The sequence below is a fragment of the Prionailurus bengalensis genome, chromosome B4 (assembly GCF_016509475.1).
Source record: "Prionailurus bengalensis isolate Pbe53 chromosome B4, Fcat_Pben_1.1_paternal_pri, whole genome shotgun sequence".
Classification (NCBI taxonomy): domain Eukaryota; kingdom Metazoa; phylum Chordata; class Mammalia; order Carnivora; family Felidae; genus Prionailurus; species Prionailurus bengalensis.
Genome location: NC_057358.1, coordinates 83,615,630 through 83,634,434, shown reverse-complemented (window position 1 = coordinate 83,634,434; position 18,805 = coordinate 83,615,630). Strand labels below are relative to the sequence as shown.

Genomic DNA, 18,805 nt, shown 5'->3' with positions numbered 1-18,805 from the left:
GCTAGAGATGAGAGAAAAGGTGCAAAAGCCTCAGGTGGTTATGTCTCCCCATAGTCAAAACACTTTTGGTATCTTTAAAGGACTCATTCTGTTCCTGTTTGTTAACCAACAGAAGCATCAAAAATCTTTCATTCCCTTTAATTACTTGCTTATTTGTCACACTCTGACTTTTCTAAATTGTCAAAGACTTCGATTTTTCCTGGGAAATAATTTGCAGGTGTTTTGGGGTATTTTCTTAGGGGAAAAAAAAATGAAGCTAAATTGTTAAATGTTCCTGTAAGGTCTCTTCTCTGAGACCAGTGTTCTGATTCTTCTATTTTTCCAAGATGTTAATAGTATACTTCACTGCCTCTTTTTTTTTCCCCTCATTGAAGATCTTTTGCAAGCAAGTAAAAACTATAGTTTGGTACACATACAGTTACTCAGAGGTCCTGAAAGATTTCAGCTTAAGTCCTTATCCTATAGAGATAGAAATGTAAGAATAAATGAAGTATTAACAGGGTTTAAAAGAACTCATTTATTTCTCGTAGGTATTTGTTGATTGTGAGTCTGTAGTGGAGAGATAAAAAGCTGGTCAAATTTTAGTCAATTCTATCTAGACCTTTTGGAGGTAATTTTGCTCCCATTATTTTATATATGCTTGTCTAATGTACAGAATAGAGATAGACGGTTTTTTTTTTTTTTTAATTTTTTTTTTCAACGTTTATTTATTTCTGGGACAGAGAGAGACAGAGCATGAATGGGGGAGGCGCAGAGAGAGAGGGAGACACACAGAATCGGAAACAGGCTCCAGGCTCTGAGCCATCAGCCCAGAGCCCGACGCGGGGCTCGAACTCACGGACCGCGAGATCGTGACCTGGCTGAAGTCGGACGCTTAACCGACTGCGCCACCCAGGGGCCCCGAGATAGACGGTTTTAACTTCATTAACTAGTTTCCTTTGCCACTTGGTCTGTTACCTTCCTTGTGTGGATGCTTTTGATATATTTCATGTTGATAACATTTGTGTTACAGTGTTTATTATTAATACTGATCAAAACCATATCTGCAAAGCACTTTTGTCTTTCCTAAAAGCTCATTGGACCTTAAAGTGGTGGCAACATTTATATTAAAAGACTAAATTTTCCAAGTAATATAGTTCATATTTTTTGTGGAGGCAGAGTTTTTGTTGCATATGTCTGTTGTAAGAATTTATGTATGATTTTGGTATGTGAGCAGCATTGTGGGCATTAGGTAATTCTTCGTCCCTTGGAGAACTGGGTGGATTAGAGTTGTAAAAGCTTCTGGGGCGCCTGAGTGGCTCAGTCTGTTAAGTGTCTGACTCTTGATTTCGGCTCAGATCATGGTCTCACAGTTTGTGATATCAAGCCCCACATCAAGCTCTGTGCTGCCAGGGTGGAGCCTGCTTGGGATTCTCTCCCTCTCTCTCTGCCTCTTCCCCACTCATACTTGCTCTCTTTGCTCTCAAAATAAATAAGCATTAAAAAAAAAAAAAGATTTGTTAAAGCTTCTATAAGCTTCCTAACAGAGAATTAAGAGGAAAGTAATCAAGGCAGTGACAATCCAAACTTAATAATGAATGCATTTGAAATACATTTTCTCCCCATGCTCACAAATTGTTCCTTTTCCTTACTCTTCCTTTGTGATTCTGTGTGAAAAGGGAGGAAGAAATTGTAGGACAGTAACCAGCTGATAACATCCAGGAAACAGTGCAGTATGGATAGCTAGCAGGTGAATGTCTGCCCAAGTGCTCACTTAGTGTTTCTAATGCTCTTGGTGGAGGCAGTTCCCAGCAGCCATCAACGATTTGTGGGAAGAGCATGGTAGACCTTGTTAAGTGTGATGGACCCCTTTTCATCCTTATTTTATTCCACTGTTCTGCAGCATTTGTCACTGTTGACCCCTCTCTTGAAATGTTTCAGTGACACTAATTTCTTTTCCAGTTGCATTCCTGGGTCTTTTTCTCCTGCCCATCCCTTAGTGTGTGTTTTCCTTAAGATTTCTGTTGTATTCTGCCTCTCTTCCTCTGGTTCTTAAACCTTAATGGCATAAATATCTCTTGGAGAATTTGTTAAGAATGTGGCTTACAGGGGCCACTGCGCTGGGTGGCTCAGTTGGTTAGGTGTCCAACTTCGGCTCAGGTCATGATCTCGCAGTTCGTGAGTTCAAGCCCTGCATCAGGCTCTGTGCTGGTAGCACAGAGCCCGGAGCCTGCTTACGATTCTGTGTCTTCCTCTCTCTCTCTGCCCCTCCCATGCTTCAGCTCTGTCTCTCTCTCTCAAAAATAAATAATCATTACCAAAAAAATTTAAAAAAGAAAAAAGAAAATGTCTTAAAAAAAAAAAAAGAATGTGGCTTACAAAAGCCTTCATGATCTGGCCCCTGCTAGCTTCTCTGACCTACCTTGTACCACACTTTCCTGTTCTTCCTATGCTCCAGCCATAGTGGCTTTTTTTCTGCCCCAGGGCCTTTGTACTTGTAATTCTTTTTGCCTGAACTGCTGTTCGCCCAGATCTTCACCTGCCTTACTTCTCTTCTCATTATTCAGGTCTCAGCTCAAATGCTTCTTCCTCCATAGACTTTCCCAGACCACCTTATCCAGAATAATTAATCTCCCCTTTTGTGCTTTAGCACATTCCTTTCTTTCATTATCTCCATAGCACTTACCACTATTTTAAATTATCTTGTTTGTTTTCTTGTCTGTAGTCTGGTTCACACCTAGAACTTAAACCCTATGAGAACAGGGATCTTATTTATACTCTAACTGCTATATTCCTAGTGCCTAGAATAGTCACTCAGTCACATTTATTGATTGAGTGAATGAATGAATGAAATGTAGATTCTTGTGTCTTATCTCCAGAGATTTTGATTTAGTGGGCTTGGGATGGAGCCAAGGAATTTATTATTTTTGTTTAAAAAAATATTTTTTAATGTTTATTTATTTTTGAGAGAGAGAGAGAGAGAGAGACAGAGTGTGAGCGGGGGAGGGGCAGAGAGAGAGGGAGACACAACTCCAAGCAGGCTCTGGGCTCTGTGCTGTCAGCACAGAGCCTGAAGCGAGGCTCGGACTCATGAACCACAAGGTCATGACCTGAGCTGAAGGGGGACACTTAACCGACTGAACCACCCAGGCACCCCTAAGGAATTTATACTTTAACAGAAATTCCAAGTGTTTCTGATGTCTTTGGTCAGTTGTCTTGGATGACATTTAGAAAAACCTTGCTGTACACAGTTTAATCCACCCTGATAGCTTCACTTGTGTCTGTTACTATAAGCTGCAACTTACGAGTCTATCTCCAGTTCTGATCCCTCGCCTGAGCTCTGGGCTCATTTCTTCAGTGTTCTCTTGAACATCTCCACTTGATTGTCACCTAGCATCTCAGATTCAACATGACTAAAACAAAAATAATTTTACCATGGAAACTTTTTCTTCAGAGTTTTTTTTTTTCTGTTAATGATATCACCTAGGTGCATAAGCCAGAAACCTTGATGTTACACTCCAGTCCTTACTCTAACACTCAGTCATGATAAAGTTATGTAGACTTTTCTCCTCAGTCTGTCTTGAATCCTTCCATTTCTCTTCGTCAACATTGCCACTTTATTAATTCAGGAGACCATCATCTCTCATCTGGATAACTGTGATGGGCTTTAACTGGCCTTCCTGTCCTAGCGTTGGTCCCTTGCTCCTTCTGATCTTTCATTTAGTTCTGTACCCTTCAGCCAAAGAAAACTAAAATCTGTTTTCTGTTGCTTACAACCTTTTAGTATCTTCTTTTTGCTCCCAGTACAAAGGCTAGGCCTTTTTTTTTTTTTTTTTTTTAAAACCTGGGTGTTTTAACCTCATCTGCTGTATATTTTGCTGTAGTTCTTTGCTTTCAGGGTTAGGCATCAGTTACAGATGAATTACTTGTTCTTTAACCCTCCTCGTTCTCTCACCTTGCTGCCTTGGATATACTCCCCTGAATGCCTCTCATCCCCCAAAACAACGAAAACAGAAACCATCACTGATTTAGGTATCATGTTCTGGAACCCTTTCAGGGCATCCTAAACCTCTCATTTTGTCTGCCTCTTTTTTTTTTTTTTTTTTAAATTTTTTTTTTTCAACGTTTATTTATTTTTGGGACAGAGAGAGACAGAGCATGAACGGGGAGGGGCAGAGAGAGAGGGAGACACAGAATCGGAAACAGGCTCCAGGCTCCAAGCCATCAGCCCAGAGCCCAATGTGGGGCTCGAACTCCCGGACCGCGAGATCGTGACCTGGCTGAAGTCGGACGCTCAACCGACTGCGCCACCCAGGCGCCCCTTGTCTGCCTCTTTTGAACCAGTTTCTACAGAGCTGGGTTCCCCTTTGTCTTTACCTTAACCATATTTCTCTCTATATATCTCATTCTGAGTTTCTGCTCACACTGAAATTAAATTTGCTAGGATCGTGATCTCTACTGTGCCAACAGAGCTCTCTAGAACATGTGATTTTTGTCGTATTCCTCTACTGACTATAAGGAAGAGAAGCAAAGAAAGAAACTAGATGATTTGAAGCATATGTTCTAGAGGTGTGTGTTCTAGATTGTGATTTTGCCAGTTGTTTTGCCTCTCCTAGCTAATATCGTAACCAAGAGAAATCATTGTTTGAGTCTTGATTTGGACCAGAGCTATACTAAGCCCAATAACTGAAATCCTGAACCAAAGTTTTGCTCTCATTGCTTGTACCATCAAAGATTTACCTTTCCTATTATCATAGTATCTTCAGACTTACATTATGTATACCCCTTTCCAATCTTCTTATTTTCCCTTCATAGTTATTTGGTTTAAAATTTATTCTTTGTGTTTTATGTCCATCCTATCAGTGTTTTTGATTATGAAGTCAAAATAGGGATTTTTACTTGTAGTATTTTCCTTATATGGTAGTGCAGATCTTTTTGAATGAATGCGATGGCTGAAAAATTACATGTATTTGACCAGTGACGTAGTACTATTGAAAGAATACAGACTTGTTTGGTTTCTGTGTAGGCTTTATGAGAAGTAAAATCAGAGCCACTGCTTAAATGAGTTTTTAACCCTGTTTGAAGTTCTCGGATGCTTTTCTGAGTTTAATCTCATTGATTCCACTGAATCAGTGTCTTTATATGTAGAATGGAGTTGATGGTCTGTATCCTTTAGGGTAGAGGAAAACTTTTGGAGGTGTCTCTTAAGGTTAAGTAAGTAATGCTTTTTGATGTATCTATTGATTTAAAATGTAAATGCTTGAGACTGACGCTGCATTTAATGGATTCTTAAGCTAGCTTCAATATTTTACTCACCAACAGTTAGCTAGTAATATGGAAGAGGGACAAAGAAGTGTCTGCAGATATTAACAAGCACATTTTCCATGTAGCTGGTTGTATTTACACCCAGTGGCCATAGTAAGCAAGGATAGCCTACCTCACAGAAGGACAGTCTGTATTAAACACGATCAAATTACTAGTCTCTAAATATTGTTCTCCAACGCTGTTAAATAACACAACAGTATTGAAGTTAATATTGGCCAAGAGAAAATAGTGCTTTATTTCTGTGTGCTCTGTTTTCTTCCATTTTCTTCCTTTTTTTCTCTTTGGAATTAACATTGTTTTCATAATCGCTTTTCCTCTTGGTTTCTTATAGGTTGGGAAATGGCAGTTGTCTTTTCAATTTAGTGGACTGGCTGGATCCAGGCGTAGGATCTACTCAAATCCATAATGTGTTCTAGGCCATGAGGTTCTGTTTTCTCTGTTTCATCTTGTCCTTTATTATTGACTTGTGTTTTGCTCAGTGCCCACAGTAAGGGCATTCTGCCACATGAGGACCCCTGAAAAGCTGATAGATTTTCAATGAAGAATGACAGGAACTCACTTGCTACTGTTTCGTTTTACCAACCCAGTTTTTTTTCACTTAACACAGATACAGTCTTGTTATCTAACTGCCTAGGTGTACTACAAGCCTATCATATAGCATTAGCTTAGAAATCAGAGAAACTGTCTGTTTATTATTAGTTTGTGTTTAAAATAAGTGGTGCCTATGTTTTTCTTCCTAGAATAGTTCTCTGTTAGAACATCTTCCCTTAGCTTCTGATCCTTCTGTATTTTTATAATAGAAGGAGGGATCTTCAAGTGAGGTTTATAGAACTGCTTCCAAAGTAATACCTAACATCAAGAAAATTTATGAAGAGACAAACTCATTCATTCACTCAGATGTTTATTAAGTGCCTGTTTGTTAGATACTGTGTTATATGCCAAAGATACCAAAAAAAAAAAAAAAAAGTGACACTGCCCCTATCCTCAAGAAGCTCATGTTTTATTTTTTTTTTGAAAGTTTACTTATTTTATTTTGAGAGAGTGTGAGTGAGCAGAGGAAGGGTAGAGAGAGAGGGAGACAAAAGATCCCAAGCAGGCTCTGCACTGCCAGCACAAGCCCAATGCGGAGCTCAACCTCACGAACCATGAGATCATGACCTAAGCCAAAATCAAGAGTTGGGTACTTAACCAGTTGAGCCTCCAGGTGCCTCAATTTTTTTTAATTGAAAAAAAATTTTATTTATTTTTTTTAATTAGAAAAAAAATTTTAAGTTTATTTAATTTGTGAGAGAGAGAGAGCACTCACACTGGAGGGGGAAAGAGAAAATCCCAAGCAGGCTCTGCACTGTCAGTGTGGAGCCTGACATGGGGCTCAAACCCATGAACTGCAAGACCATGACTGGAACCAAAGTCAAGAGTTGGACTCTTAACCGACTGAGCCACCCTGGCTCCCCAAATTAAAAAAAAAAAAATTTAATGTTTGTTGATTCGTTTTGAGAGAGAGAGAGTGAACGAGCAGGGGAAGGGCGGAGAAAGAGGAAGGGAGAATCCCAAGCAGGCTCTGCACCATCAGCGTGGAGCCTGACGCGGGGCTCGATCTCATGAAACTGTGAGATCATGACCTGATCCAAAATCAAGAGTCAACCGCTTAACTGAGTTAGCCACCCATGTGCCCTGGAGCTCATGTTTTATTATAGATTCCAAAAAAATACAGTTAACCCTTGAACAACATAGGGCACCCAGCCCCACACATGGTCAAAAATCCATCTATAACTTTCGACTCCCCAAAACTTAACTACTGATAGCTCGCTGTTTACTTGAAACCTTACAAATAACATAGTCGATTAACACATATTTTGCATGTTATATGTATTATATACTGTATTCTTATGATGAAGCAAATTAGAGAAAAGAAAATGTTATTAGTAAAATCATAAGGAAGAGAAAATACATTTATGGTACTGCACCATGTTTATTGAAAATATTCACATGTAAGTGGACCAGTGTAGTTCAAACCCGTGTTGTTCAAGGGTCAACTGTACATAAGCTGTAAAGTTACAAGTGTTATAAGATGGTGATAAAATGTAATAGGAAAGGAAGGAGGAGGGATGGTTAACTCTAAGTGACAGGATCAGATTCAACTTTTTAGAGAAGGTAAAATTTGAATGGAGTCTCAATGGATTCTTTCATTTAACCAGCATACAGATAGCTACAATATTAGGTTCTAAGAGTATAAAAGAACAAAGAGCTTAGACAGGCCCATCAGTGATAACGCAGCCTGATAGAACGCTGAGCTTAAAGGAATGTACAAGGTGCTTTGGAAGCACAATGGAGATCTGGAAAGACTTCCTGTCAGAAGGTAATGTTCCACCTGAATCTTGAAGGACTGGTAAGAGTTAGCCAGGTGGAAAAGTATGGGGAAGAGAGTTTTGGGGAGGAACTGTGTGTATAAAGAGTGGAGGTATAAAGCAAAGCAGCATGATGCATTTGACACACTGCAAGGAGCAGGATGTGCCTACACATGGGATGCTTGTGGGGATTAGTCAGAGAAGAGGCTAGTGAGGTAGGTAGGGGCCTGATCTTGAAGGCCTTCAATAAGCCAAAAAGTTTACGTTTTGTCTTAAACTGTGAAAACTATTGAAGGACTTTTTTTTTTTTTTTTTTTTTTGAATGTGGGAACTGGGTTGGAAAATAGACTGGAATCAGGGATCCAGTTTAAGGGTAGTCAAAATAGTCCAGGTTAGAAATAGGCCTAGGGGCACCTGGGTGGCTCAGTTGGTTGAACGTCCAACCTCAGTTTAGGTCATGATCTCCCGGTTGTGGGTTTGAGCCCTGTGTCAGGCTCTGTGCTGACAGCTCGGAGCCTGGGGCCTCCTTTGGATTGTGTCTCCCTCTCTCTGCCCCTTCCCCACTCATGCTCTGTCTCTGTTTCTCCTAAAAATAAAAAATAAAACATTAAAAAAAAGAAAAAGAAATAGGCTCCATAGTGGTTCTACAAGTACACAGGATGAACAGATTGAAGAGCTATTTAGGAGGTAGAATCAGACTTGGAGGGTGTGTGTGTGTGTGTGTGTGTGTGTGTGTGTCCGCGCGCACACATGCATGCTTGCATGCGCATGAGTGACCAAGCAAGAGAACCAGAATGAGAGAGAATAAATAGTGGTAATTAAGAGGGATGAGCTCTTGGATGACTCCTGGTTTTCTGGGTTCCATACCAGGGTGGATGGTGACATTATTTATGAGTTAGGGAATACAGAAAGTTGTATGTCTAGAAATACAGGTAAATTTATTTTGGACTGGAAGGAAGTTAGGTGTACTGGTTTGGAGTTGGAGAGAGAATTTGAGGCTGGAGAGACATTGTGAGTCAACTGTGTATATATGCTGCAGTTGAAGTGAAATGTTGGGTCATCTAAGGATCATGTTGAGACTGAAGAGCCGAACGCTGAGGAGAGAACCTTGGAGAACACTGACAGTTAAAGGTGTGACTGGTGGCAGCGGAGTCTTGGAAGAAAATTGTGGAGGTCAGGAGGTAAATGGAAAACCAATAAAATGTGTGTGATAGGACCTTAGAGAAGAGAGTTTGAAGGTGGAGGAAGGCGAAGTCATGTTAAGTGAGGTAGAAAGGTCAAGTATGATAAAGACAGGAAAGAACTTAATGGATTTGGCATTCAGGTCATTGGTGACATCAGTGAAAATAGGGTCACTGGAGTGATGAGAGCAGAGGCCAAATTGCATTGGATTGAGGAATAAATAGAAGGTGGGAAAATAAAGGCAAATAAGCCCTGTTTTTCAAGATGATTGCAGAGGGGTGGAGACAGAGAATAGTAGGGAACGTGGGGTTCAAGGAAGAGTTTTTTAAGATGACAGATTTGAGCATATTTATATGTTTGGTGAATGAGCAAGACCATAGAGAGTGGTAATAATGGAGGGAAGTCCTGGAGTACGTAGAGAAGATGAAATCCAGAACAGAGGTAGTATTATTATTTCCTTCATTAAGATGGAGGGAAAAGGTCAAGAAAGGCGTGGGGACAAATGTTTGGTGTCTGAACAAAGGAATTTGAAGGCCTTAGGTCCTTACTGTTCCTTGTGATGTAAACTTATCCTTTTGGGTTAGGGACCTGATGTGTAAAACGGGGGCCTTGAGCAGAGCCAACTCTGAATAGCTTTTGAGAGGGTAGGAGGGATAGCTGACTAGGGAGGGGTCTTGTATGGCTGGCTAGGCAGGCAAAGGTAGGGGAGGTGGTGTGAGGGCCGGAAGGCATTTCAAGTAGATAGAATAACCTGAGCAAAGACCTAGTATTAAAGGATATTGTATGTATGGAGATGTAGCACTATTTTGAATAGCTGGAGAGAATATATAGAGAGCCTGATTTTATGGTAGGCTTTAAGAGTTGTGTTAAGCAATTTGGGATATTTTGAGGGAAAGAGAAACCTCTGAAGATTTTAATCAGAGAAACAGAATGTTTGTTTTACAAAAGTAACTGGTAGCAATTTAGAGAAATACTTACAAGGGATTTAGAGTAGAGTGGGAAACACTTGTTAGGAGGCTGGTGTAGTAGTCCATGCAGAAGATGTTGAAATCTGGGTAGACCAAGGTATGCTGGGTAAGAAACAAAACCCAGCTCTCAATAGCTTGAAATAAGTTTATTTCTCATTCACACTACACATCCATCAGGGGTAGGTCAGAGGCTTTCCTGTATTCAGGAATATAGGCCAACAGAACAGTTATCATCAAGAACATAGCTGGTTGCTCTGATGGAGGCCAAAAAAAAAAAAAAAAAAAAAAAAGCTCTGGAGGTCTTGCTCCACTAACTAAATTCTTTGCCCAGAAGTGGTGGGAATGGGGAAAGGTAGGAGCTGAGAAGATCAGATGGGTCAAGGAGATGGTGCTAGAATTTGGAAATTGGTTAAATGTGAGAGGAGAGGGAAGGAATTGTGAATAAATGACTCTCAGTTTCTGTCCTGGGTGACTGGGTGGTATTGTTAACTGAAATAAGAAAGGGCTTTAGGGGCACCTAAATATATAAAGCAAATATTATTAGACCTAAAGGAAGAAATAGGAGTACAATAATAAGAGACTTTAATAACTCACTTTCTTCAAGGGTAGAATATCCAGGCAGAAAATCAATAAAGAAACATTCCCATGAATGACATGGTAGACCAGATGGACTTAACAGGCATACATAGAACATTCCATCCCAAATCAACAGAAAAAACATTCTTCTCAAGTGCTCATGGAACATTCTTCAGGGTAGATAATATGTGAAGCCACAGAACATATCTTAATAAATTTAAGATTGAAATCATATCAAGATCTTTCCTGGCTACAATGGTAGGAAACTAGAAATCAATTACAAGAAGAAACCTGGAAAATTCACAAATATGTAGAGATAAACAACATACTATTGAACAGCCATTGGATCAGAGAAGAAATCAAAAGAGAAAAAAATACAAGAGACAAATGAAAATGGAAATACCAACATACAAAATACTAACCCTATGGGATGTAGCAAAAGTAGTTCTAAAAGAGAAGTTCATAGTGATAAATGCCTACATTAAGAATCAAGAGAGATGTCAAGTAAACAACCTAACTTTATACCTCAAGAAACTAGAAAAAGAAAGAACTAAGCCTAAAGTTATAGAAGGAAGGAAATAAAGATCAGAGCAGACATAAGCGAACTAGAGACTAAAATGATTATGGATGAAATCAATGAAACAAAGTGGGTTGTTTGAAAAAAAACAGACAAACCTTCAGTTACGCTCACCAAGAAGAAAAGAGAGAGGACTCAAAATCAGAAATGAAAGAGGAGATGTTATAACTGATACCTCAGAAAAACAAAGGATTCCAAGAGATCCTACAAACAATTTATATTCCAACAAATTGCACAACCTGGAAGAAATGGATAAATTCCTGGGAACATACATACTACTGAGAGTGAATCATGAATAAATAGAAAATCTGAACAGACCCATTTCTAGTAAAGAGTTTGAACCAGTAATCAAAAATCTCCCAAGAAACAAAACTCCAGGACCTGAAGGCTTCACTCGTGAGTTCCGTGAAATATTTAAAGTAGAATTAATACCGATCTTTCTCAGACTATTCAAAAAAATAGGAGGGAACACTTCTAAACTTATTCTCTGAGGCCAACCTAACCCTGATACCAGAGTCAGGCAAGGGAACTGTAAGAAAATAAAATTTCAGACCAACATCCCCAAAGAACACATATGTAAAAATCCTCAACAAAATATTAGCAAACCTAATTCAACAGTATATTAAAAAAATCATATACTGTAATCAAGTGGGATTTATTCCAGGGATACAAGGATGGTTCAACAGCTGTAAATCAGTGTGGTATACCACTTTAACAAAATGAAAGCTAAAAAACATGATCATCTTAAAACAAAACATGATCGTCTCAATAGATGCAGAAAAAGCATTTGTCAAAATTTAGCATCCATTAATGATAAAAACTCAATAAAGTAGATACAGAGAGAATGCATCTCAACATAATGAAGGCCATATATTACAAGCTTACATGGTACCACAGCTTACATGGTACTCAACAGTGAATAGCTGAAAGTTTTTCTTTGCCACTTTTATTCAGCATGGAATTGGAAGTCCTAACTGGAGCAGTTGAGCAAGAAAAAGAAAAGGCATCTAAATCAGAAAGGAAGAAGTGAAAATGTCACTGTATGCAGATGATGTGATATTATATATAGAAGACCCTAAACATCAAAAAAAAAAAAATAAATGAATTCAGTAAAATTGCAGGATACAAAATCAATATACAAAAATCAATTATGTTTTGTACACTGATAATGAACTATCAGAAAGAGATGCTAAGAGGGGTGCCTAGCTGGCTCAGTCAGTTAAGCATCTGACTCTTGATTTTGGCTCAGGTCATGATTTCACGATTCACGGGTTCGAGTCCCATGCTGGGTTCCCTGCTGATGGTGCGCAGCCTGCTCTGGATTCTCTTTCTCTCCTTCTCTCTCTGACCCTCCCTTATTTGCACTCTCAAAATAAACTTGATTTTTTAAGTGTTTATTTTTGAAGAGAGAGCATGTGAGCAGGGAAGGGGCAGAGAGAGAGGGGGACAGAGGATCTGAAGTAGGCTCTGTGCTGGCAGTGGAGAGCCTACCACAGGGCTCGAACTCACAAACTGTGAGGTCATGACCTGAGCTGAAGTTGGGTGCTTAACTGACTGAGCCACCCAGGCACCCTCAAAATAAATAAACTTAAAAAGTATATATTAAGAAAATAGTCCAAAAAAAGAAAAAAGAAAGAAAAGAGTCTTATTTACAATTGCATCAAAAAGAATAAAATACCTAGGAATAAATTTAGCCAAGGATGTGAAGGGTCTCTACACTGAATACAGTAGATGTTGATGAAATAAATTGAAGATACAAATAAATGGAAAGATGTTCTCTGTTCATGGATTGGAAGAATTAATATTGTTAATATGTCCATACTACCTAAAGCAATCTAAAGATTCAGTTCAATTGCTACCCAAATTCCAGTGGTATGTTTCATGGAGATAGAACAGTCTTAAAATTTGTATGGAACCACAAAAGACCCCAAATAGCCAAAGCAGTCTTGAGAAAGAAAAACAAAACTGGAATCATCACACTTTTTTTTTTACACTTTTTTTTTTAAGTTTGTTTTGAGAGAGAGAGAAAAAGTACGAGTGGGGGGAGGGGCAGAGAGAGGGAGAGAGAGAGGGAATCCCAAGCAGGCTCCACCTGGGCTCAGACCCACAAACCATGAGATGATGACCTGAGCCGAAGTCAGATGCTTAACCAATTGAGCCACCCAGGAGCCCTTGCATCACACTTCTTGACTTCAAACTATATAGCAAAGCTATAATAATCAAAACAGTATGGTAACAGCATGAAAATGGTCATATAGATTGATGGAACAGATTAGAGAGCCCAGAAACAAACCCAGGCATATATGGTCAATAAATTTATGACACAGGAACCAAGAATATATAATAGGGAAGGACAGTCTTTTCAGTGTTGGGTAGACTGGGCAACCATCTTCTACCATATGTAAATATAAATGAAAAATGAATTAAAGGCTTTGAAACAGACCTGAAGCCATAAAACCCTTAGAGGAAAACATTGGCAGTAAGCTCCTTGACTTCTGTATTGGTGATGAGTTTTTTGGATTTGACACCAAAAACAAAGGTACCAAAAGCAAAAATATACAAGTGGAACTACATCTAACTAAAAAGCTTTTGCATGCAGGCGCATGGCTGGCTCAGTTGGTAGAGGATGAGACTCTCGATCTTCCGGTCTTGAGTTTAAGCCTCATGTTGGATGTAGAGATTACTTAAAAAATAAAAAAATAAAAAATAAAAAGCTTTTTGCACAGTAAGGGAAACTCAATAAAATGAACAATCTGGTAGAAAAAAATTAGCAAATCATATCCAATAAAGGGTTAATATCCTCAAAATATATGAAGAACTCCTACAACTTAAATAGAAAAAACACAGTCTGCTTTAAAAATGAGCAGAGGAGGGGTGCCTGGGTGGCTCAGTTGGTTAAGTATCTGACTTCAGCTCAGGTCATGATCTCAGGGCTTGGCTCGTGGGTTCAAGTTCTGCATCAGGCTCTATGCTGACAGCTCAGAGCCTGGAGCCTGATTCGGATTCTTTGTCTCTCTCTTTCTCTCTGCCCCTCACCTGCTAGCACTCGGCCTCTCTCTCTCTCTCTCAAAAATAAACATTAAATTTTTTTTTAAAAAATGGGCAGAGGAACTGAATAGACATTAAAAAGTTTTTTTAGTGTTTATATTAGAGAGAGAGAGAGAGAGAGAGAGCGGGGGAGGGGCAGAGAGAGAGGGAGACACAGAATCTGAAGCAGGCTCCAGGCTCTGAGCTGTCAGCACAGAGCCTGACACGGGGCTCGAACCTGTGAACCATGAGATCATGACCTGAGTCGAAGTCGGATGCTTAATCGACTGAGCCACCCAGGGCGCCCCTAGCCACTTTGTTTTGAAGTAGACATACTGATGAACAACAGGTACAGGACAAGGTGTTCAGTGTTACTAATCATCAGGGAAATGCAAATCAAAATCACAGTGAGATACCACTTTATACTATTGTTAGAATGGCTAGCATCAAAAAGATGAACTAACAAGTGTTGGCAAGGAAAAGGGAGCTTTTTGTGCAGTGTTGGTGGGAATGTAAAGTGGTGCAGCCACTATGGAAAACAGTTCCTCAAGAAATCAAAAACAGAACTAAAGGTAGAAAAAATTTTACATTTTCATTTAAAAATATGAACCAGCAATCCTGCTTCTGGATATATACCTGAAGAAAATAAAGTCACTATCTCTAAGAGGTATCTGCATCCCCATGTTCATTGTAGTATTAAACAAGAGCCATGACATGGAAACAACCCAAGTGTCTGGCAACAAATGAACAGATAAAATGTATGTGCATTCAATGGAGTATTATGCAGACATAAAAAGAAATCCTGCCATTCGTGACAATGTGGTTGGACTTTAAGGGCATTATGCTAAGTGAAATAAGGAAAGACAAAATACTCTGATCTCATTAATGATGTGGAATCTAAAAAAACAAAACATAATTCATGGAAAAGAATGGTGGTTGCAGGGGTGGAGGTGGGCAAAATGGGTTAAGGTGGAGAAAATGTATAATCTTCCAGGTACGAAAAAAAGCCTTGGAGGTTTCATGTACAACATGGTGGCTGTAGTTAATAATACTGTGTTATATATTTGAAAGTTGTTAACAGTAGATCTTAACAGTTCTCATCACAAGAAACAGTTATAAATATGTCTGGCGATGGATGTTAACCAGACTTACTATGATCATCTTTCAATATATACATATATTGAGTCATGTTTTACACCAGTAACTAATATGTCGATTATATCACATATATCACATAAAATGTGGGGGGGCAGATTTGGGGTTAGAAGAGTGTTGGTAGAGAGTTCACTTTTGGAAATACGTATCAGCTAATTGTGTAAATGAAACTGGAGCTCTAGAGAGAGGAAGGGATGTTTCAATCCAGGATGAGGTCACCAGGGCAAACTTGTGGAGTGATGAAGCCCCGGTAAATAGAATTTAAGAGGTACTTCTGGTTTGATGGCTTTGGATTTTAATGTAAAGATTGCTATTTGGGGGACGAAGGCAAGCCTGTGACTAGTATTTTGAGTAAGGAGAATATAAGCTGTGAGAAGCTGCTGCTTATACCACTTACAGGTACTTCAGAGTATGTTAGCTCTGTTATTTGTGCTAAAGGTGGACTTATTTTTATTGGGCCTTAGATGGAATGCATTTTAACTTTTATTTGAAGTTGGATATATTTGGCAATTCACAAAATTTTAATAAAGTTACTGTAACCTAGTTGCCAAGACATAGAAAGGCTAAAAATTGGTCCAGTGTCCTCATACTTACAAGAAAGTTAAGTGAACAAAGAATGTGATATTATGTAAGTATAATAGATAATAGATAATATTATGTAAGTGTAATAGATAATAGATCATTTATTTCTCACAATAATAATCCCCATGGAGTAGTACTGTAGTATCCTTATTTTATAGTTGAAGCTTAGAGTGTCTTTTGTCTGTTCAGACTGCTATAACAAAATGCCATAGACTGTGTGGCTTATCAACAACAGAAACTTATTTCTCACAGTTCTGGAGGCTGGGAGGTCCAAGGCACTAGCATGGTTGAATTCTGGTGAAGGCCTTCTTCCTGGTTCATAGCCAGCTGCTTCTCACTGTGTCCTCGCATGGTAGAATGGATAGGGATCTCTCTGGAACCTTTTTTATAAGGCACTAATCCCATTCACCTCCTAAAGGCCCCACTTCCTAATACTATCATTTTAGGGGGTTAGGGTTCAAAATGAATTTTGGGAGGACCCATGCAGACCATAACAGAGAGGTTAGGTTAAGTCATGCAGCCAGAGCATAACAGCTTCATGCCAAGGTCTGTGCCTGTAACCACCACCTGGAATTGGTTTTTCAGGACACAGCAAAATTTACATTGGATAGCTAAGAGTTTGGGTTAACGTTGTTTCTTATTTTTCACCCCCAATTTTTTTTTAATGTTTATTTATTTTGAGAGAGAGAGCACAAGCATGGGAGGGGCAGAGAGGGAGAGAGAGAATCCCAAGCAGGCTCTGTGCTGTCAGCGCAGAGCCTGACGTGGGACTCAAAAACTCACAAACTGTGAGGTCATGACCTGGGCTGAAATCAAGAACCTGACGTTTAACTGAGTCACCCAGGTGCCCCAATGTTTGTTTTTGAGAGAAACAGTATGAGTGAGGGAGGGGCACAGACAGAGGGAGAAAAAGGATCTGAAGCTGGCTTTGTGCTGACAGCAGTGAGCCCCATAGGGGGCTTGAACTCATGAACCCTGAGATCATGACCTGAGCTGAAGTTGGAAGCTCAACTGACTGAGCCACCCAGATGCCCCTACCCCAGCTTTTTTATTTGGAAGAATTCTGAACCTATAGAAAAGTCGGAAGAGTGATACACTGAATATCAGTATGACATTTACCTATATTTATCAAATATTTTATTGCGTTTGTGCTCTCTCACTCTCTTTACCCCCTTCTTCACTCTTCTTTTTCTGTATCCACCTTTCTCTCTCCCTTCCCTCCCTTCCCTCCCTACACATATATACATTATTGTTCATTGTATATCAAGAATTTTTATTAGTGTTTTAGGAAATCTGGAAACTTTTATTAGCATATTACAGACATTCAGAAAACTTCACCTCAAAATTTCTTAAGCATCTATTGCCTAAAAACAAGTTGTTTTCCTGTATCACCATAATCGTACTATCAAACTTACTATCACATTCAAAATATCTTACAGTGGTATAATAGTTAATGCAATAGTCTATACTCAGATTTGCTCAATTATCTCAATTGAGATACTGCTTTATAGCTTTCCTTCCAGTCCTGGATTTAGTCAAGGATCATGTGTTGCATTTAATTGTCATTTTTGTTTTTGTTTTTTTTAGTCTGTTAATTCAGAGCAGTTCTCCCCCGTTTTTGTTTTTAATGTCATTGATATTTTTTAGAGACCAGGCTAGTTATGTTGAAGAATGTGTCACAATTTGGCTTTGTCTTGATTAGATTCAGGTTAAACATTTTTGGCAAGATGTTATGTGTGTCTCTGTGCACATAATGTCCTTTTGTTCCATTGTTGGTGATAAAAAGTTTGGTCACTTAGTTATGTTGATGTCAGCTACATTTCTTCTTTGTAAAGGTACCTTTTCCCCTTTGTAATTAAGCAGTCTATGGAATGATACTTTTAAAAATGTGTGACCTTTTCTATTCCTTAATGTTTTACTCAGTGGTATTAACATGCATTTATGATCTTTGCCTGAATTGGTTATTACATTGGTGGTCATGCAAAATGTTGATTCTCTCATAAATTCTACGTTTTCTTTTTTTTTTTAATTTTTTTAAAATGTTTTTTATTTATTTTTGAGACAGAGAGAGACAGAGCATGAACGGGGGAGGGGCAGAGAGAGAGGGAGACACAGAATCAGAAGCAGGCTCCAGGCTCTGAGCCATCAGCCCAGAGCCCGACACGGGGCTCGAACTCACGGATCGCGAGATCGTGACCTGAGCTGAAGTCGGAAGCTTAACCGACTGAGCCAGCCAAGCGCCCCAATTCTACATTTTCTAGTTGGTGGTGTTCTAAAAGGAAGAGTTTTATTTTTACTCCCCCTCCCCTTTTTTTTTTTTTTTTTAAAGTTTATTTTGAGAGAAAGAAAGCGTGTGAGCAGGTGAGGGGCAGAGAGAGAGGAGAGACACAATCCCAACAAGGCTCAGCCCAGAGCCCGACCTGAGTAAAGATCAAGAGTTGGACACTTAACTGACTGAGCCACACAGGTGCCCCTCCTTTTTTTGTTTTTGATGGTTACTGTAGACTTGGTATTTTTAAAAAATTCAATATGTTATAATCTATTGCTGTTAAAAATACCATATTCAGTATTAAAAATACAGCAAATTTGTTGTAAATTTGGTCAGTGGGAGCCCTATCAAACTGATTCCTATGTCCTTTTGACATGATCCACTCTGGCACTGCAAGGTGTTCCAGGTTCACTTTGTACTTTACCTGCCCCAGACCTGGAATAAATCATTTCTGCAAGGAACCCTGATTCCTTTAGTGACAAATGATTCCTTAAAAAAAATTTTTTTTTAATGTTTATTAATTGTGAGAGAGAGACAGACAGAGACAGAGTGTGAGTAGGGGAGGGACAGAGAGAGAGGGAGACACAACCCGAAGCAGGCTCCAGGCTTGAGTTGTCAGCACAGAGCCCTATGCGGGCCTTGAACTCCCGAGCCATGAGATCATGACCTGAGTCTAGGAAACTGACATGAAGTTGGTTATTTATTGTATTGAACATTTCTGTTGGGAGTATAGTTTTTGTGGTTCCTTATAGAGGTCTGATGTTTTAGAGAATCCAAAAGAGTTAGCCTTAGAATTATGATCTGGTATACCCCAATC

General features: G+C 39.2%; 1 protein-coding gene across 3 annotated transcripts in view; it reads left to right on the top strand.

Annotated features, from left to right (window-relative positions):
* Positions 1–18,805, top strand: part of R3HDM2 (R3H domain containing 2) — a 162,918-nt gene that overhangs the window by 4,729 nt on the left and 139,384 nt on the right. The window lies entirely within an intron of this gene.